The sequence below is a fragment of the Syngnathus floridae genome, chromosome 3 (genome assembly GCF_059516105.1).
Source record: "Syngnathus floridae isolate MCC-2025c chromosome 3, RoL_Sflo_1.0, whole genome shotgun sequence".
NCBI classification, from domain to species: domain Eukaryota; kingdom Metazoa; phylum Chordata; class Actinopteri; order Syngnathiformes; family Syngnathidae; genus Syngnathus; species Syngnathus floridae.
In genome coordinates, this window is record NC_142415.1 from 1,059,034 (window position 1) to 1,081,180 (window position 22,147).

The 22,147-nt window shown below is 45.1% G+C and overlaps 1 pseudogene; it reads right to left on the bottom strand.

The window, feature by feature from the left end:
* Positions 1 to 3,279: 3,279 nt before the first annotated feature.
* The window catches only part of LOC148400055 (ankyrin repeat and BTB/POZ domain-containing protein 2-like), a 28,407-nt pseudogene continuing 9,539 nt past the window's right edge, over positions 3,280 to 22,147 (bottom strand).

Here is a 22,147-nt window from a genome sequence, read left to right on the forward strand (position 1 = left end):
GTTCCTTTTTCCTAATGTTACCATCATTTGGGATGGCTATGTCAACCACAACGGCTTTCCTCTGCTCTTTGTCCACCACCACAATGTCCGGTTGGTTCGCCATTACCATTCTGTCTGTCTGGATCTGGAAGTCCCAGAGGATCTTGACTTGGTCATTCTCTACCACCTTTGGAGGTGTTTCCCACTTGGATCTTGGGACTTCCAGTCCATACTCTGCACAGATGTTCCTGTACACTATTCCAGCTACTTGGTTATGGCGCTCCATGTATGCTTTACCTGCCAGCATCTTACACCCTGCAGTTATGTGCTGGATTGTCTCAGGACCTTCTTTGCACAATCTACACCTGGGGTCTTGTCTAGTGTGGTATATATATGTATATATATATATATATATATATATATATATATATATTGCTTAATGTGTGTGTATATATATATATATATATATATATATATATATATATATATATATATATATATATATATATATATATATCATTACCAAGACATTATTTAAGGACAAAGAGTATCATTTTACTGTTCATTGTCTATTTGAAAACACTGCATCTCCACAGGTGTCAAAGCAGTTAAATAACATTTGCATTACAATTTACCATCTGATGTACAATGTCATGTCTTGCATCACTACTTGTATTTTTCACTTGAGTAGTTTTTTAAATCAGTCATTTCAAAACAAAACGAATAATGAACCCAATTACCATTTGGAATTTACTATGTATGATTATACACATTTTCTAGAATGAATCTGGAATTCCAATGAATTGTTTGCCTTGACCTGGTGTGACTGGGCCTCACTGACTCTACATCTCATTTTCTTTTGCACTTTTAATGAGTGGCTGAAAACTTTTAAGCCCCTGTATTTAATTTAAAATATATATTATTAGTTACTGCAGGATTAAGACAAGACTGAACGGCTGTGTCTATTTTTGTACTTTATTTTTGTTGTTAATTTATTCTCACCTTTTTATATCAATGAGTAGAAAAAGGGTTCGGGTTCCTTTTGCCATGTTTAAATTATTTGGTTGCAGATATTTTTGGTCAGATTTCATTATTTTTGTGTTGTTGAACAAAACCTTGTGTTGGGGGGGAGGAGTCATTTGCCGTAATTTAAGAATGCAGAGGTAGCTCTTTGAAAGGAACTTTCAACCTTTGTTACTTATTGTCAGTTTGTGTGATGACTCAGATCTCACCAAGCTCTCATCCTGTAAATAAGACAAGTTTACTTATAAGCTTGTTTAAATGACCAGGAGAATTCCTACTTTGCTTTGACCTCTGAAGGTTGTTTGCATGTTCAGCATTTGGCTTTTCTTTGCATGTCGTTGTAGGACTTATTCTCTTGTTCCCTTTTCTCTTTCAACTTATTTGTGTTTCTAATGTTCTTTTATTTTATTCATTCATACACTTCCCCCTACCTTAAAGACCTCTTTTTTTAATGTGCTTATCATTATCATGCAATTCATCCTCCTTACTTGTGTCTCTCCACGTGGGACCTCGCTGGCGACCAGGCCACACTCAGCTGCGTGGCTGTTGGCTAATCAGAGAGAAGTTTAAAGCAATATCTTTCATTGTTTGCTTTCCTCTTTTTCTACACTGGGAATCCAGAGCACACAGAATGGACTTGGAGCATCCAACTGAGCGAACGGGATCAATACTGGCAATGTGTTCCCTTGTGATGTAACTGTGAACAACTTCAGTGCTAAAGGAAATAAATCTGTTGACTTTGGAGCTGGGTGTACTTTTATTAAAATTGTTTGATTTCTGCGAACATGTCAATGATTTACACTTTCGGTTGGGGTATAATTCTTGTACAGTGGCATAATATTTGCATCCATCCATCTATTATCTGTACCGCTTGGGGTCACGGGCATGCTGGAGCCTGTCCCAGCAGTCATCAGGCAGTAGGCGGGGGACACCCTGAACCAGTTGCCAGCCAATCGCAGGGCGCACAGACGAACAACCATTCGCACTCACACTCACCTACGGGCAATTCAGTGTGCTCAATCAACCTACCATGCATGTTTTTGGGAAGTAGGAGGAAAACAAAGTGCCCGGAGAAAACCCACGCAGGCATGGGGAGAACATGCAAACTCCACACAGTGAGGGCCGGAGGTGGAATTGAACCTGCACCCTGAAAACTGTGAAGTGGATATGCTAACCAGTGCAACACCGTGCCGCCAATATTTGCATTGATTTTTAAAATAATAGTCTGTAATTTATTTTACTTCATAAAGACAGTCCCCAATAAACCTAATGTAGAGAGGACCACTGTTGGCCTCCCTGTTGTTAAAGAATGTACCGGTGACCTTTAATAATGTGTTCTTCTATAACGTGTTCTTTTTCAACAAAATCATGGTACCGGTCTCACAATACTATAATAGAAGCTGATTAGAGGAGAAAAAATACAAGTCATTCAAAATACAACATTTTCATTGTGCAATACGTCTGTGTCGTGATGTGGCAGTAGTTTTGTTTCATACGTACAGTATATTTAGTAACCCCTCACCTTTAAAGTGTACTGTAGGCCTACGTACATAGCCTATTTTTTAATTCAAAGGTGAGAGATTTGAAAAACAATCCAAGGATACTAACAGTATAGGCCAGAAATGGACAAACTACAGCCCGCGGACCACATCCGGCCCACGGGGCCGTTTAATCCAGCCCGCCAAACCTGAATAAATTGTATTATTAAACATTTTGTGGGGTCATTTTTCCTGCAATGTCTGTGTTTCCCCAGTAGATGGGGAAACGCCCACCGGCGCATTTACCTTTTACTCTCGGAAGCCGTGTCAGAAAGCTCAGTGCACACTCACAAGTGCGTTTATGTACTCAGTAGCACACTGCGCTCTATTTCTATCAGTGTCAAATTCCAAGTTTGGGCTGTGACGTCAGCATTCTCGTAATTCACGCACTGAGCTTTCAGATACAGTTGTACGTTAAAGCTACCGACAAACCCCAGACACGCGTTAATAACAGTCCGATAAGTCTGAGTCAGACGAACATATCGACCAAGCACCGTCATCAGGTGGCACCAACTGCCCAGTCCTCCTCCTCAGCTGTGGCATCGGGAGATGCCGACCTAGGGGCCGGCACGGGAACCAAATGTTTCTCTTCTGGACGACTTCGAGCAGGATGCCGGTCAGATTGCAACGCCTTGCTCGTCGGAGCAGAACCATGCTGCGGACGTTGCAACAGCAGCCGAGGAGGAGACTGAGCCACAGGCTGCGCGAGTGACGACGAGACAGGGCCCGCGGCTGCTGCCTACGGGTTGAAGAAGCGGAGGCCCGAGAGGCAAGGGCACGGGCTGCAGTTGAAGAGCGGGTCTGGAGCAGGGACTTGCAACAGGTAGTATGGGGGAAAGAAAACCGCTCCTAAACGGATCCCTGCTAGGCGGGTGCTCTTAGCACTTTTATGCCAAGAGGCCACCCAGTGACCTTCACCCCCGCAGTATAGGCACAGCCTATATCTGAGGCGTCTACTACGCTCCTTTGCCGAGAGAGAGGTGCGTCCTATCTCCATCGGTTCCAGCCAGCTGGGCTGGGTGGGAGGAGTAGTAAATGCGCGCTGGCTTACGTGGACGGGGTCCCTGGTGGACGACAGGTCAGACGACCAAGTGCAGCACGATCCTTTATTGAAAACGGGGAAAGGGGAAGTGGAACGCTGGACTTGCGATCAAGCTGGCGTGGCTGAGCAGCAGAGCACAGCACGTAGTCCGAGGCAGGCAGGTAGTCGGGGCAGGCGGCGATCAAAGCGTGGTTTGTCAGTTTACGGAAGCAGTTGGCAACAGAGATCGTTCAGGAGACAAAAAGGCAGTGGTGTCACAGGCAGGGTAAGCAGACGAACTGACAACCACTGGCAGAATACACAGAGTAGGGGACCTAACGAGCTGTAGCAGGTGCTGGCAATTCCTTGATTGGGGCTTGGCTGGAAGTCAGGTGACGCAGGAACGTGACACTAATCTTGACTTTTAAAGTTCTTAAGGCCGACTTTAAGGAAGTGTTTCCCGTTTCCTCACCTCTGTCACCAGGTGTTTGTGAGTTAAAGCTCTGCTCTGATTTTCAGATATCCATCACTGTGTTGCCGTTTTGATTTCTTTATTACTTTATTTAGATGTATTCTTTCACTGATTCTTCAAGATGATGCATTTGGTTAGAATATTTGCCATTTAATGTGATTTCGCCTCATAAGATAAACATCTTTCATAAATCTGACTTGCAGGCGCTGACGTGATGGAAACTCTTATTCATAATAACAGTGTCGTATTTAATGAGAACCTCTGATGGTAGTGTTTTGGTGAAATATTTTTTAATGCTGCTAATAAAGGCATTTGTTTTCAAAAAGCTTTTTTTGAATATCCATGCTTTACTGCCTACTAAAAGCCAAAACCTTTTACGCAATGACCTTTAAATGTCATTCATATTACTTCACCCCTCCGCGAGTCGTCACCTTATCGTGGTGGAGGGGTTTGCGTGCCCCTATGATCCTAGGAGCCATGTTGTCGGGGGCTTCATGCCCCTGGTAGGGTCACCCATGGCAAACGGGTCCTAGGTGAGGGGTCAGACAAAGCACGGCTCACCCAAGCCCCTTATGATGAAAACCATAAATGGACTTTGTTTTCCCTCGCCCGGACGCGGGTCACCGGGGCCCCCCTCTGGAGCCAGGCCTGGAGGCGGGGCTCGAAGGCGAGCGTCTGGTGGCCGGGTCTTCGCCCATGGGGCCCGGCCGGGCATAGCCCGAAATAGAAACGTGGGTCCCCCTTCCCATGGGCTCACCACCTGTGGGAGGGGCCGAAGGGGTCGGGTGCAATGTGAGCTGGGCGGCAGCCAAAGGCAGGGACCTTGGCGGTCTGATCCCCGGCTGCAGAAGCTGGCTCTTGGGACATGGAATGTCACCTCTCTGGCTGGAAAGGAGCCCGAGCTGGTGTGCGAGGCAGAAAGATTCCGACTAGATATAGTCGGACTAGCCTCCACACACAGTTTGGGTTCCGGTACAAGCCCTCTCGAGAGGGGCTGGACTCTCTTCCACTCTGGAGTTGCCCACGGTGAGAGGCGTCGAGCAGGTGTGGGTATACTTATTGCCCCCCCGGCTGGGCGCCTGCACATTGGGGTTCACCCCGGTGAACGAGAGGGTAGCCTCCCTCCGCCTTCGGGTGGGGGGACGGGTCCTGACTGTTGTTTGTGTCTATGCACCAAACAGCAGCTCAGAGTACCCACCCTTCTTGGGGTCCCTGGAAGAAGTGCTGGAGAGCGCTCCTTCTGGGGACTCCATCGTTCTACTGGGTGACTTCAATGCTCACGTGGGCAATGACAGTGAGACCTGGAAGGGCGTGATTGGGAGGAACGGCCCCCCTGATCTGAACCCGAGCGGTGTTCTATTGTTGGACTTCTGTGCTCGACACGGATTTTCAATAATGAACACCATGTTCAAACATAAGGGTGTCCATGTGTGCACTTGGCACCAGGACACCCTAGGCCGCAGTTCGATGATCGACTTTGTAGTCGTGTCATCGGATTTGCGGCCGCATGTTTTGGACACTCGGGTGAAGAGAGGGGCGGAGCTGTCAACTGATCACCACCTGGTGGTGGGTTGGCTCCGATGGTGGGGGAAGATGCCGGTCCGACCTGGCAGACCCAAACGCTCTGTGAGGGTCTGCTGGGAACGTCTGGCAGAATCTCCTGTCAGGAAGAGCTTCAACTCCCACCTCCGGCAGAGCTTTTCCCACGTCCCAGGGGAGGCGGGGGACATTGAGTCTGAGTGGACCATGTTCCGCGCCTCCATTGTTGAGGCGGCCGACCGGAGCTGTGGCCGTAAGGTCATTGGTGCCTGTCGTGGCGGCAATCCCCGAACCCGCTGGTGGACACCGGCGGTAAGGGATGCCGTCAAGCTGAAGAAGGAGTCCTATCGGGCCGTTTTGGCCTGCGGGACTCCGGAGGCAGCTGACAGGTACCGGATGGCCAAGCGGAACGCGGCTTCGGCGGTTGCTGAGGCAAAAACCCGGGCGTGGGAGGAGTTCGGTGAGGCCATGGAGAATGACTTTCGGACGGCTTCGAGGAAATTCTGGTCCACCATCCGGCGTCTCAGGAGGGGGAAGCAGTGCAACGTCAACACTGTTTACAGTGGGGATGGCGTGCTGCTGACCTCGACTCGGGACGTCGTGAGTCGGTGGGGAGAATACTTCGAAGACCTCCTCAATTCCACCTACACGCCTTCCATTGAGGAAGCAGGGCCTGGAGACTCTGAAGCGGATTCTCCAATCTCTGGGGCCGAAGTCACTGAGGTAGTCAAAAAACTCCTCGGTGGCAAGGCCCCGGGGGTGGATGAGATCCGCCCGGAGTTCTTAAAGGCTCTGGATGTTGTGGGGCTGTCATGGCTGACACGCCTCTACAACGTTGCGTGGACATCGGGGACAGTGCCTCTGGATTGGCAGACTGGGGTGGTGGTTCCCCTCTTTAAGAAGGGGGACCGGAGGGTGTGTTCCAATTACAGGGGAATCACACTCCTCAGCCTCCCTGGTAAGGTCTATTCAGGGGTGCTGGAGAGGAGGGTCCGTCGGGAGGTCGAACCTCGGATTCAGGAGGAGCAGTGTGGCTTTCGTCCTGGCCGTGGAACAGTGGACCAGCTCTACACCCTCGGCAGGATCCTCGAGGGTGCATGGGAGTTCGCCCAACCAGTCCACATGTGTTTTGTGGACTTGGAGAAGGCGTTCGACCGTGTCCCTCGGGAGGTTCTGTGGAGGGTGCTTCGGGAGTACGGGGTGCCGAGCCAACTGATAAGGGCGGTTCGGTCCCTGTATCACCGATGCCAGAGTCTGGTCCGCATTTCCGGCAGTAAGACGGATTCGTTCCCAGTGAGGGTTGGACTCCGCCAAGGCTGCCCTTTGTCACCGATTCTGTTCATAATTTTTATGGACAGAATTTCTAGGCGCAGCCGAGGCGTTGAGGGGGTCCGGTTTGGGGACCTCAGCATCGCGTCTCTGCTTTTTGCAGATGACGTGGTGCTGTTGGCTTCTTCAGGCCGTGATCTCCAGCTCTCGCTGGAACGATTCGCAGCCGAGTGTGAAGCGGTCGGGATGAGGGTCAGCACCTCCAAATCTGAGTCCATGGTCCTCGATCGGAAAAGGGTGGAATGCCCTCTCCGGATCGGGGATGAGATCCTGCCCCAAGTGGAGGAGTTCAAGTATCTTGGAGTCTTGTTCACGAGTGAGGGGAGGATGGAGCGTGAGATCGACAGGCGGATCGGTGCAGCGTCGGCAGTAATGCGGACCCTGTACCGGTCCGTTGTGGTGAAGAGAGAGCTGAGCCAAAAGGCAAAGCTCTCAATTTACCGGTCGATTTACGCTCCTACCCTCACCTATGGTCACGAGCTATGGGTCGTGACCGAGAGAACGAGATCTCGGATACAAGCGGCCGAAATGAGTTTTCTCCGCAGGATGTCCGGGCTCTCCCTTAGAGATAGGGTGAGAAGCTCGGTCATCCGGGAGAGACTCGGAGTAGAGTCGCTACTCCTCCACGTTGAGAGGAGCCAGATGAGGTGGCTCGGGCATCTTATCAGGATGCCTCCTGGACGCCTCCCTGGGGAGGTGTTCCGGGCATGTCCCACCGGTAGGAGACCCCGGGGACGACCCAGGACGCGCTGGAGAGACTATGTCTCTCAGCTGGCCTGGGAACGCCTTGGGATCCCCCGGGATGAGCTGGATGAAGTGGCTGGGGAGAGGGAAGTCTGGGAGTCCCTCCTAAAGCTGCTGCCCCCGCGACCCGACCCCGGATAAGCGGAAGAAGATGGATGGATGGATGGATATATTACTTCACACAAACACTACATCCATCTGCTCCTGGTTTGACCACCCGACCAAAATTTAGAACAAATTCGGCGCGAAAGTCAAAAAGTTTGCCCATCCCTGGTATAGGCCCTATGTTGGTAGACTGGTGCCCATGCGCTGTATGTCAAAACAGGTGTAAGATCATTTTTGTGCCAGTGCATGTCTAGACTACCATGTTGGAAGCCGTGTTGCACATTTTGGGGTAGTCCAGTGCACAGACTTGCCTCACCTACGACTCATCCCACAAATTAGTAACAGAAAGTAGTCTGCGCATGGCGTAATCAGGCGTTTACTATAAACGCTCTGATTTTGATGCAAATGAAGAATGCAGCAAGGATTATTTGGGACAAGACTTCGTTCCATCCCACAATGGCTAAATGCTCAACTACTCTACCTTCATGGCTTCAGAATGTGAGACTCCCAGTCCCTCGGTTACCCCACAATAGAGAGATCTCATCAACATCTGTGGAGATACACACAACTCTGCAAGTCAGCTAGCTAGAAAGGTACAGAGTAATTAAATAAGTATAAAAAATCTGTTGACCTGAAAAATGCTGTAGGTCATATGACTGATGCGGATGACGTTGTCAAGGGAGTTACTGAGCATGTGTCGGAACCTGGCATGACAAAAATGTCCGTTAGTTTTCTCCATCCATTAATTCAGTTAATGAAGCTTAAATAAAATGTTGACACTTAATAATGAAAATATAAAGATTATGCATTCTTGTCATGTTCTCGAAAAGCCAATCGCAGGGCACACAGAGACAAACAACCATTCTCACCTGCAATTTGGAGTGCTCAATCAGCCTAGTAAGCATGTTTTTGGGATGTGGGAGGAAACCAGAGTGCTCAGAGAAAACCCACGTGGGCATGGGGAAATCATGCAAACTCTACACAGGGAGAGCCGGAGGTGGAATTGAACCCGCACCCTCCTAACTGTGAGGCGGAGATGCTAACCAGTGCGCCACCAAGCCGACCCGCACCCTCCTAACTGTGAGGCGGACGTGCTAACCATTGCGCCGCCGAGCCACCCCTATACATCCATCCATTTTCTATACCGCTTGTCCCCACGAGGGTCGTGGGTGTGCTGGAGCCTATCCCAGCAGTAATCGGGCAGTAGGCTGGGGACACCCTGAACCAGTTGCCAGCCAATCGCATGGCACACAGAGACGAACAACCATCCACACTCGCACTCACACCTAGGGGCAATTAGGAGTGCTCAATTGGTCTACCAAGCATTTTTTGGGGATGTGGGAGGAAACCGGAATGCCCACAGAAAACCCACGTGGGCACGGGGAGAACATGCAAACTCCACACAGGGAGAGCCGGAGGTGGAATCGAACCCCCACCCTCCTAACTGTGAGGCGGACATGCTAACCAGTGTGCCACTAAGCCGCCCGCCCCTATAGGCAATATATATTATAAAATTAGAGACATATAATACCTCACCATAAGAATGAAAATGTATCAAATGTACAAGTTGTGTAAAGTAATACTAGAATGCTAATAAAGGCTTTCAAAAAAAAAAAACACACAACGTTGTGGAGTGGATTAAAACACACACACACACACACACAAACAGGTATCAGACCACTCAGAAGCAAACATCAACACCACCCGGTGAGCAAAGAATGGGCGTCCGTCCACTATGAACGTAACATCAGACATCTCATGGTTGTTCAGGAAATGAATATCTGTGGACAAAGGCAACATTTAATCCTTAGTTAAATTCTAATAATAATCATGCAGTGTGGCGGTACCAAGTTGTGTTGACTGTGTGACATCTATTGGTTGGATGGCAGGAATAGCAGAAAAGCCGTAGCAATATGAAAGAACCGATGCCAACCTTTTGGTTTTGACATAGTCCTGGAGATTGAAGTCAGACAGTTAGACTGAGAAGTCAAAATATATACAGTGTTTTGGGGTGTTTAATAACGGAGGATGAAATAATATACATCTCTCTGTCCTGTGTACCTTGCTGTTTTCAAGCATGTTGAATATGAGTGGAATGCCCTCTGACACCATTTCGGGGGTGTAGTCCTCGCTTTTTATAGAGCGGAATTCTGTAAGGAGGGAGATGATGACTTAATCTTGGGACAGTTGCTGAGCTCTGCGGAGAGACTCCAGCCAGATGTGACGCCTCCAGGCCACACCTGGGAAAATATGGCACGTGAATAGTTTATGATCCTTTAAATGTGGTTCAGTAAGTATTTTAGGTGACCATTTTATGATTTTCTCAAACACACATTATATATTTAAATCAAAATGATAATAGGTTGCCATTGAGACTTGCCCGTTACACACACAAACTGAGAATTTTCCTTGAACTGTAGATTAATTTTATTTGTTAGATGTTTTGCTTTTTAAAATAAATTTTGGTCATGCTTCCACATTTTTTTAAGTCAACTGCGAGCAGACAATGTATCTACATGCAAACAGCAAAATAAGCTGACAAGGTGGACAATAGCAGGATGGACATTTTTGCTAAATGTTACGATATATTGATGACATGGTGAACCTATATGAGGTTATAGTGTACAGTTTAATATATTTAAAATTTATGTAAGGTTTTGTAGCATGTCCACTTGTAGCAAGTCCACTCTGGCAGAGTGGACATGTTAAGACAAAATCCCATTACACTTATTAAAATGAAGACATTTCTAAAACATAGGTGTAAATATTTATTATGCAACGACCTATTGTTTCAGCTTCAATTGATGAAAGACAAAATGCTAGTTGCAACTAACTGAAAAAAATCTTAACCTCATAATCACAGGGTGGGCAGCATTTTCAGGTAGACAAAATGTTAGTTCTAAACATGAAAGGAGAATAAACAATCCAACTGTCTTATTTCATCAAACAGCTTGTTGTGCACAGTAAAAGCATGTTGTTGTTTTTAAAAACAGTATTATTTAATCCCTTGTTACTCACTCCTTAGTTAGCAGAATATGAGGACATGCCAAAATGATGTACACTCAATGAGAAGTCATGGTATGAATCATAAGAAACACATTTCAAGGGACTTATTTTCATTACTGTTTTACATTATTACTTAATATTTCTTATTGTACTGATATTTATATCATTACTTAACATTTCCTATTGTACTGAGATATGTGCAAACATTTGTCTACCCACAATGAGACCTCAAAGTTTCATTATTCCGCTGTTGATGACAGAGTGAATCTCATGAGCGTACCAAAGGCACTTGAGAGTTACGCTGACCCATTTACTTTTGGATTGAACAAACTATTTTGGAGATCATTGTCTAGAGGGTGTACTTGGACGTTTTATAAAGATTCCAGGACAAATTAGTGAAAGTTAATTTACAGGAAATAAATACAAAAAAAAGGGTTTGTTTCATGTGCTCACCCATCTCTCGTAGCTCCATGGTAATGTCCAGGTAACCGTGCTCAGCACTGTAGTATGCTGCTTGCTGAAGGGCTTTCATCTTGGCGTTGCAAAGCTTTGGAGTTGTGTTTGAGCAGTCGAAATCAGGAGACCGCATCGGAATTGGTGTGTTCTCCACTCCTTCGGCTAGGATCTCCTCCAGAGAAAGGATGTCCTCCTTCCTTTGCTGCGGTTGAAGCAGCTGTGTTCTCAAAACGTTTCTAGACAAAACCAGGAAGTTGATATGTGTCGTGGAATGAATCATGTGTGGTGTATTGCCTTTAGTTGTGTATTAGCCATGTGATTGTAAAATTTAAATCATACGTATGTCCATGTCAATGAAAGGTTAAAAAAGATAAATGTCTCACTGGTGTCCATGTGCAGCTGCATAACTGAAGCAGTTCATGTCCTCATACAGTGGTGACGTTAAAGAGCGCCCATGATGCACTTTGAGCATCCATGGGTGAGCAGTAAGCTCACCATGTGATAGTAACCTAGAATAGCAATATCTAAAAATCAGGCCCAAACTAAACAGTTTCTACCTAAACATTAAACATTTGCTAACATAAAAATTAGATCATCACATTGTTGGATTTTGTCCACAATTTAGGGAGCGCGTTATCTGCGCCTCACGGCAAAAGCCTTTGCCAATCACCTGTTATTCAATTTACTCACTGCGTGCTCGTTTGATTTCTTCAGATTTAGGAAAATGCAAAGACACTGAAGCAGAAATTAGACTTAGACAGCTTGGTTGAGTTCAATCACAATTCTTGTTCAAAAAGCTCTGTTTTCAGGAAAGTGCAATACAGCGCTGGGCCCTTCAAGAGCGGAAAGTCTCCATTCAGAAAAGGGCAAAGTCCAAGGTTGTTAGATCAGTTTTATATTCAGTAGCACATTGTGGGCTGGGATTGATGGGCGATGAGTCTTCGGGGTGGGGCAAGTTCGAAGGAGAGTCTGCTTCCATGCGAGTGGTGCTGGTTATGGGCGATTCGGTGTGTTGGTGGGGGCTGTTGGTGTGTGTGTGTGGAGGGGGTTGTTGTCTTCCATCCCGTATCTCGGCCTTGGCGATCATCTTTGGCCGAGTTCTCGGGTGGCTCCTTCTGGCACCAGCTGGTTTTATCTCCACGTGACCTTCCTGTGAACATTCTCCTCCAATCTCGGACATACACTGTCGTACCGCATTCAACCGTATCTTTTTCTTTGTGAGGCCAAGATATTTCCCTCTGTGCAGAACGTTCAGTAGTAATCAAAAACTGGCGTCTAGCATTAGTCAAAACATAAGATACAATCAAGTACTGAACGGTCAAGACGACTGTGGCCGTGTCCATGATTCAGAGAAAAAACATCAGGCATGCATTCCACAGTTCCTTAAGGGTCATTAAGGTATTTAGGCAATATATCAAAAGTCATTTGTTATTTCAAAGTCCTCAGAAATATATATATCAGATCATAAAGTTATAAAAACCTTTCTCATCACCACTTATCAAAAATGTCTAGTTATGTCTTCTTTATTGATTTGGTGTGTAGGTATAATTATATGCTTCAAATGTTTCTTTTATTTATTTAATATGTGAATATACTTGTCTGCTTATGTACTTTATTCAATGAGGTTTGAGCATATCTGTTTTTGTAGCGAGGCAGGACTTTTTGTATTTCGACCTCATTCCTTCAACATACATGATGCTATTTTCACCAGCCAGTACATATAATTATTAATAATCAATTAATTGTTTTGATGATTTGTTTTTCTTTTAAAATGGTGTAAATCCTCAGAATTTCAGCTTCTCAACAGTATATATTCTCCAATTTCTGTAGTCCTTCTTGAAACAAACTAATGTAAACATGACTGTGTCACTGTACAAGTAATAATGAGGAGAACACGAATATCTCGTTTTATGTAATGGAGTCCTACATTAAATACAGTACCTGCAGCAGCAGCAAGTTGCAACGGTGTCTCAGTGGCACTCTCCCTCCCATCCAATAGGACTCCACCCTCAACTCTCAGCTCCAGCCTCCAGCAATAGCTACCTGATTGAAGAGAGAACACAGTTAGCATCTTCTTAACATTCATTACATACTAATGTTGATTGAGTCTACATCATTCTTTGCTGTCTGTCTGTCAATAATGTCAGGCTTGCAATAATGTGGTGGATATGATATTTTCTTTCATCTTACAGTAGATTTTGACAAGCATCCAGGTTTGAGGGTTCACTGCTAAGTCAATCCAAGACAGTGGAAATGGTGTGGCCAGCCACACTATCCGTCCTGAGGACACCTAATCACAATTTCACTCAGCACGCTGAGTCAGATAACACAAAACTACTCCTGTAGTAGCAAGAACAGTGTGCACATGTCTAAAACTTCATTTGTTTTTAGAGTTGGTATATTCTGCCCCATATATTGTATTCATATTTGGTTGTGTTGAAAACTTGCGGGGCAGTAAAGTTTCTGTTGTTCAACTTCCAATGACTCTCTTCTCATGAATCAGATAAAAAGGGTATATTAAGATCACTTAACAACTAGAGTCAAATTCCTTGTTTGGCATGCACAAACTTGGCCAATAAAGCTGATTCTGATTATTATGAAATTAATATTATCTTTGTGTTTGAGTGACACTACATCATTGTTGTTATTATCCAAGGTTATCTGATTTCATGCAATCCTCTCTCAATGGTGCCGCTTTATAAAGTACAGTGATCCCTCACCACTTTGTGCTTCACCTTTCATGAATGCGCTACTTTGCAGGTTTATAAGTGACGGGAGAACGGTGTTTAAATACACCAGCGTGCCTCTGAGCAATGTCCGTCACTGCGGACAAGCGCGGGAAGCGCGGCAGCCAGCCTGTAACGAACGAGGCAGGACAATCATGTGCAACACAGACTGTTTATTTAGGAAATCTGAAAAGAGGAAAAGGGGAAAAGGGAGGCTAGAACACCAGGAGACCAGGTGCATTAGGTGATTCACGAACCAGTCAGCGAGCTCGTGTCGTGGTGACACAGCGGATCAGACAAACGGGAATCAGGTGGAAGGCATGCGTGAGTCAAGGCAGACAACCAGCCAGGCGTACCGCTACACAGCAGATCAGGCAAATGGGAATCAGGTGGCAGGTGTGCGTGTGTCAAAACAGACGAAACGGTGAGGACTGACCAGCGAACGGCGTCTATATACACACTCTAATCAGGAGGTAACACGGTACAGATGATGGCGATCAGCGCCGATTACCACGCGCAGTTCCGTATTGGCGACACACACCCCCAAGGTCTAGCGCGGAGGGTGCGAGAGAGGAGACGTGACACAGTCGTGCACGAAGGAAAAATGCACCGCCGTGCCAAAAGAGTCGGGGCAGCGCGAATGAGCGCGAATGAGCGCGATTGAGCGCGAATAGCGCGGGACGTGCCTCTGAGGAATATGCTTTACTGAGAACAAGCGTGGGGTGCGTAGTAAAAAAAGCACTTCCGTCCAGGAGTCGGGACAGCGGCAATGACCGCGGAGGGTGCCTCTCTTTACCAGTTGTCCTTACTGCAGCACACTTGATTGAAGTAATGAGCTCATCAACAAGCTCCATAGAAGCTTGATAACAACCCTGATAATTTGAAACATGGTCAAGGAGGGAAACTTCTAAAAGAGGCAGGAAAGCAGCTCTCTAGGACCAGACTTGCCTACCACTGATTTAGAGTCTTCAGTGCAACATACACTGCTCAAAAAAATTAAAGGAACAGTTTTTATCAGGGTATGGCATGAATTCAATTAGACTTTTCTGATAAGGTTTTTGTAGGTGGCAAAGGTCATCAGTTTCAGCTGCATTGATGTTGATGGAGTTAACAACAGGTTCACTAGAGGGGCAACAATGAGATGGTCCCCAAAACAGGACAGGTTTTGCAGGTGGATGCCGTTTCAAGTTCCTCCCTCTTGATCTTTTTAAACTATTTTTCCACAAGTGTTGGCTTTAGCTAGAGTCATTATCACGACTGGGAGCATGAGGCGATTTCTTAACCCTCCTGAAGTTGCGCAGATTGTCCAACTCCTCCAGGATGGCACATCCATGCGTGCTGTTGCAAGAAGATTTGATGTGTCTCCCAATATAATCTCCAGAGCATGGAGGAGATTCCAGGAGACAGGCAGTTACTCTAGGAGAGCTGGAGAAGGCCGTAGACGGTCCTCATCCCATCAGCAGGACCTATATCTGCTACTTTGTGCAATGAGGAACAGGTTGAGCACTGCCCAAGCCCTACAGAATGACCTCCAGCAGGCTACTGGTGTGTCAGAAACAGACTTCACGAGGGTGGGCTCAGGGCACGACGTCCTGTAGTGTGCCCTGTGCTCATTGCTCAGCACCGTGGAGTTCGATTGGCATTTGCCATAGAACAGCAGAATTGGCAAGTCCGCCACTGGCGCCTTGTGCTTTTCACAGAGCAGGTTTACCCTGAGCACCTGTGATAGACGTGAAAGAGTCTGGAGAAGCCAAGGAGAGCGCTATGCTGCCTGTAACATCATTCAGCATGACCGGTTCGGTGGTGGGTCAGTGATAGTCTGGGGAGGCATTTCCATGGAGGGACGAACAGACCTCTACAGGCTAGAGAACAGCAGTCTGACTGCCATGGTCAGACCCTACGCTGGTGCAGTAGGTCCTGGGTTCCTCCTGATCTACAATAATGCCCGGCCTCATGTGGCAAGAGTATGCAGACAGTATCTGGAGGATGAAGGAATTGACACAACTGAATGGCCCTCACGATCACCCGATCTAAACCCGATAGAACACCTCTAGGACATAATGTTTCGGTCCATCAGATGCCGCCAGGTTGCTTCTCACACTTTACAGGAGCTTGCTGATGCCCTTAGACAGATCTGGGAGGACATCCCACAAGACACCATCCGTCGTCTCATTAGGAGCATGCCGTGACGTTGTCAAGCATGCATACAAGCTCGTGGGGGCCACACAAGATATTGAAAATAATTTTGAGTTGCAGAAATTGAATTTAGGAAAAATGGACGAACCTGCCACAATTTTTTCACTTTGATTTTTGGGGTGTTTATATACTGAGCCCTCTGTAGGCTGAAAACTTTTATTCCCATCAAAAGATGTGGCATCCTTTTGTTCCTGAGACATTAAACTGTCCATATCAGTATAGCTATCCAACTTTTTTTTCCACCATTGAAATCTGATGTGTTTTCAAAGTGTTCCTTTAATTTTTTTGAGCAGTGTATAAAAGATGGAAGATACCAGAGAACCCAGTTGGAGTTTTTCTTTGCATCAGATCAGGGATTTTGAGAATAATTGTCAATGTTGCACATGTGAAGCCCTTTGAGACTTGTCTGTGATTTAGGGCTATATAAATAAACTTGACTTGACTAACCTATAGAAAATGCACGCACTCATTGGGGAAGAAATGGAAACTTGTCACAGAAAGGCCGCAGCCAAAATTGGAAGATTTAATTGAGTGGCAGACATGTTCATTATGACTGCTGCTTGCTATTGAACATGAGAATTGGTAGGTAGATGCAGTAAATGACTAATTACAAGTCAGGATAAAAATCAAACCTGAGCGACAGAGAGGTGACTGCAGCACAGCAAAGGTTAAGGCTACCCAGCGTCGACTACTGGGATGAACAGATGGGTTTCTTGCAGAGCAGCTGGGAACCTGTACAACACCAACAGTGCAGATGTTACTTCACTTGTGCAGTAAGACTGTGTAGGAGCAGAGTAGCAGCTCTTTTCTACCTGAAGACTCAGGTTAGCACCAGCATTTATGAGCATTTGTGCCAGTGCTTCATCTCCTCCAAAAGCAACATACATCGGAGGAGTCATTCCCTGCAAACACACAAATTTATGTATTTTAATAAGTTGTGTTTTTTCAGTTAAGAGGTAACGTTGTGGCGGACATTAGGACCATGCCTTTCGCCCAGCAGGCATACAGTGGTAGGCGTATTTATACAGATGTTCTTTGTTGAAAATATTGTCTTTGTGTCTTTAGTCATTATGTCTTTATTCACTTGTTGGCAGTCAATGATAAAAGACGTGCTTTTTACTTCTGCCACTTGTGCAGTGCGCCTTCACAGAGCAGCTACACACCTGTTTAGCTGAATGCACTTCCATCACGGATGCTTTATCCGCCGCAGTCGTCTGCCGGGGGCGCTGCGTCTTTGCTGGTGCTGGTAACAGCGGCTCAGAAGGACTCCGGCCAGCAGCTCAAAGTCAGCTACCTGGCTGACCTCCGCTGTACCTCACTCCTCTTCCTCACTAGTCATGATCCTTGTGACAGAAACAGGTAACCACCCGGCTGACCTCTGGCGTACCTCGGTATGTGCAGCTGCACACCAACAACCGCTCCGCTAGGGTGCCCAGGGCGCTGTGAAAATGTATGCATGTTTTTGTAGGATCGAAGCCCACAGACCATCAGCTTGCCCCGTTGACTGCAACTCCCGCTGGACGGGTCATCCGCCCGCCGATGCACCTCTGCACCGATTTATGGACAATTTATTGTACTTAAAAAAGCTTCCAAGGACTCTCTAACTGGGAAGTACTTATATCAGCACAAACTTTTGTTATATTTTCCCAGTTTTTCCCAGCTTTAATGCTCGTTATGCTAATAGTAATTATCGGGAAGCTGTATTTTCAGTTTAACTATTTAATGTATGCCAGAAAGATCGAGAGACATGGCTGTGAAGCTTTTCTGCAAGATTGCGGAAGAAAGTCTAGCCCCCACCTCCAGAATAACTTCCCTTGTACTCTTGGGCGCCCACCTACAAGGGGGTGACTCTGCCTAGCCTGTGTTAGTGTGTGACTTTGCAGTCTTAACTGAAATCAACTAATATGCATGTGCAATGAGTGTCATAGAGAAGTAAAGGCCAGTGAAAGGAAGAAAAGGGTCCTTTGCAGTCGTAACAGAAATGAATTACTATGCATGTGCAAAGAGTGTCGTAGAGAAGGGAAGGCCAGTGAAAGCAAGAGAAGGGTCACAGCAAGATAGCGGCATAGCTCAAGCTACCTGTCTGTATTTTATTTAATGATGTTAATGCTATTCAGAAAATATTTTTCCTGAAGAACTACTGTTGATTTCCTGAGGTATAGACCAACATGACATCTCAGAGTGGAGCAGATAATTTTAAGTACGTTTATTTAAGTATGTTAATTCAAAATGACTCAGTTAAAATGAATTAAATATTTAATTATTCATCCGAATTAATATTACAACAACTCCATTTTTCTGTCATACTGGATTGCCCCAACAGAAAAGTCACTTTTAATCCTGTTTGTGTGGTATACAACCTCAACTCAACACCCCTGGTCACACCAGGTTTATTATGATCCATAATACCCATTGGCTAGGTCTGTCCAACCCAAATGACCCGATTTAGGATATTTTTGACCCAGCTTTTTTAAAGGTGTATAATGGTGTTTTAAAGCATTTCTAGTGTTGAGTTATTTGTGCTCTCATAGTATTATTATTTATGTCAATGTGTTATTTGTTCGGTGTCTTGTGCCGTATTTGGTGTCGACTGCAGTGACGTGACGTTTTCTCTTTTATGTACTGTGGACACTTTACGTTGGCTTTTACCTTGTTTGCGGCAATGGGAAGTAGGAATTGAATATAAGGAAGTGCGCCAAGAAGCACAGGTGTTGAGATGAGAGTGAGCGAGGAACAATAAAGAAGTGAATGCCAAACGCTACCATACGTATTGTGTCAGAGAGAAAATGGACTACGAAGCTGCAAACCCAACATCTGAGAGGACACATAGTACAAACAGTGTAGACAATTCAAAAAAGGTGTGGAGAGTAGGATGTTATTGCGCAGTAATGACTCTGAGACTCTAAGAGTGGTGTAAGTTCATTCTTAGAGTCTCAGAGTCATTACTGTGCAACAACATCCTGCTCTCCACACCTTTTTTGAATTGTCTACACTGTTTGTACTATGTGTCCTCTCTGCATTCATTGCAGCCTGGTCATCCTGGAAGAGGGACCCTCCCATCTGTGGTCTCTTCTCAAGGTTTCTCATTTCCCCTAGCTGGAGTTTTTAGTTTCTCCTTGCCCTCCTGGGAGTTTAAGATCAGGGGATGTTTGAGAATATTTGCCATTTTTCACATGTCCTGAGTGTTGTTGTTAGTCACCTAAATGTTGAACAGAGGCTGTGATTTAACAAAGTCAAATTACTTGTTTGGTACGCTCAAACATGGCGAATAAAAACTCTTGAATCTTGAATCTAGAATATTTCTTTCCATAATGATGTTCTTGTGCTCCAGATTATTTTATTAATTTTACTACTTTTCTTTTATATGTCTTTTTTTTTTTTTTTTAAAAGTCAGATTTTGCTTTCAAATGTTGTCTTGTAATGATGTGAAGTACATTCAGTTACCTTGTGCGTGAAATATGCTATTAATTAAAGCTGCTTTGCCCTGCCTTTTCTTTAGTTTCCTGTGATTTTTTGCATCGCTAGAGTTTGTGTGGGCATTGCGTTAATTTTTGCTTCTTGCCAATATCCATTTAACAAATTGCAATATTGTCAGTTTTAAGTTAAGTCTGTGACCATCGTCGGTTTTATATGATCTTCCAGTAAATAGGTTAATTTCTTTCCATGGTCTTAATGAAAACTTTCCCCACCTAGTTATCCATGGCGTCAACTCCTTCAACTCCTAGAATATGCGTGGCTGTGTGGATTAGGTCTGCTCTGCCACACAACAGCATTTTAAAGCCTAAATCCATCTGGAACTTCATGGAAGCAGCTTCTGCATCCAGACAATTAAATGACTGGAAACAAAACCCCAATCTGAACGTGAAAACAAATCCTGTTTTTACTCAACCTGCGGTAAAAAGCCAAAACACAGCAGATTCAACCCCAGTTATGATCAACATTTGTGAGTGTTTTAATTATAAAAGTATTACCCATACTGCTTCTGATGAAAAAAATATTTTTTCACAAATACACCGTAATTTCCGGTGTATAAGCCGCGACTTTTTTCCAAAATTTTGGACCCTGCGGCTTATAGTCAGGTGCGGTTTATATAAGATTTTTTTCGGGATTTTTGTGATGACTTGATCACTTTTACTCTTAACACTATTATATACAGTAAAAGCTACAAAACAAACTGACAAATAACTAATTTTCAAATCAGACGAGTAAAAACTGGTCAAATATTTTTAAAAAAAGATATTATTAAAAGTGAAGACAATTTGCAATTCTAGTAATGACAAACAAATTTGATGCACAATTTGTCTTCGTGGGCCACATAGAATGATGTTTGGGGCGGGCCTTGAGTTTGACACCTGTGCTCTAAACCCTTTCTCTTACTCTGCCATGTGACTCAGAGATTACACAAAGCAGTGGCGCTGTTTAGACCATCTGCATTGTATTAAAACCCAATCAATCAGCATTTAAATTCAATTCTTCTGACATTTTGCTCACCAAAAACAAGTTGTAATGAATGTGAACTTTTAATGCATTTTATTCAGAAGGTTACTTTGAACCCTGAGGCTTAAATGGTGGCGCGGCGTACTTATGGATCTTTACGGCCTCCGGCCTCCAGGGGGCGCTCTAGCAGGAAGCAAGAGCGAGACAGGCAAAGAAGAGATAATGCGCCGAAGAAGACGTGCTAGTTTGTGTTTACAACATTTCGTGCAACACGCAGAACGCGATCAAGACGGACATTAGTGAAAGGAAGCTTTTATACACAAACCGTCATTATGGGGGACAAAAGAAATGCATATGATGCCGCTTTTAAGCCAAAGGCAGTCGATGTTGATGACATTGTGTTGTGTCTACTCTGGAGCGTATTTATGGATTTTTACGGCCTCCAGGGGGCGCTCTAGCAGGAAGCAAGAGCGAGACAGACGAAGAAGAGATAATGCGCTGAAGAAGACGTGCTAGTTTGTGTTTTGATCGTTTCGCGCATCACGCGCACACCCACACTCGCACTCACACAAAGAAGAGACAGAACGAGATCAAGACGGAGATTACTGAAAGGAAGCTTTTATACACAAACTGTCATTATGGGGGACAAAAGGAATGCATATGATGCCGCTTTTATACGTGTCGCTAGTTTAATGTAATTTAGCGCTTCGTGCATGAATAAGATTAGCATGAACAGACCCTCATCACACTCGAAGAATTTCATAAAAGCGACGACGAAAGAGAGACTGAGAAAGTGTGAAGCGAAGGATATCTAACGCTATTCCAATCGGACACTAAGGAGGAAGACTTCGATGGTTTCAGTGCACAGGAGGAAGATGAAGACGGCTCTTTTTTTACTTTTACTGGTATGTTGTTTTTAACCAGCCCTGTTAGTGCTGTGCTACCGTGTTGCTGCTGTGTTGCTGCTGTGTTACCGCCGCGTCTCAGTGACTTTTACCGGTATGTTTTATTTAATCAAACCCTATTAGTGCTGTGTTACGTCCGTGTTGCTGCGGTATTACTGCCGCGTCACAGGCAGTGTTTGGAAAGAAATGTTAAGGTATGTTATTAAAGCTTTAAAAAAAACTTTCTGTGTCCAGTCTTTCTTTGCTAATAACTCGCGTGCACACTTCCGCGTTGCTGCGGTACGACTGCTGCGTCACAGGCAATTTTTAGAAAGACATGTTCAAGTATGTTATTAAAACGTTAAAAAGGCTTACTATGTACTGTCTTTCCTTGTAAAAAACTCGTGTGCACGTGCGGCTTATAGTCCGGTGCGGCTTATGTAAGAAAAAAACTGAAATATCCCTGAATTTTAGCTGGTGCGGTTTATAATCCGGTGCGGTTTATAGTCCGGAAATTACGGTACGTAGTTTCTATACAAACATTTCATTTTGTAGTTACTTTTTTATTAAGATGGGTTTTTGTGCATGAATGTATAGTGTTAAAGTACTGTTGCAAGGAGAGGGAAGGCATGCTAGGAATTAGGTTCAGTTCAGCTGATGGCTGCAACGACTGTGCACAATGCCACAAAAAC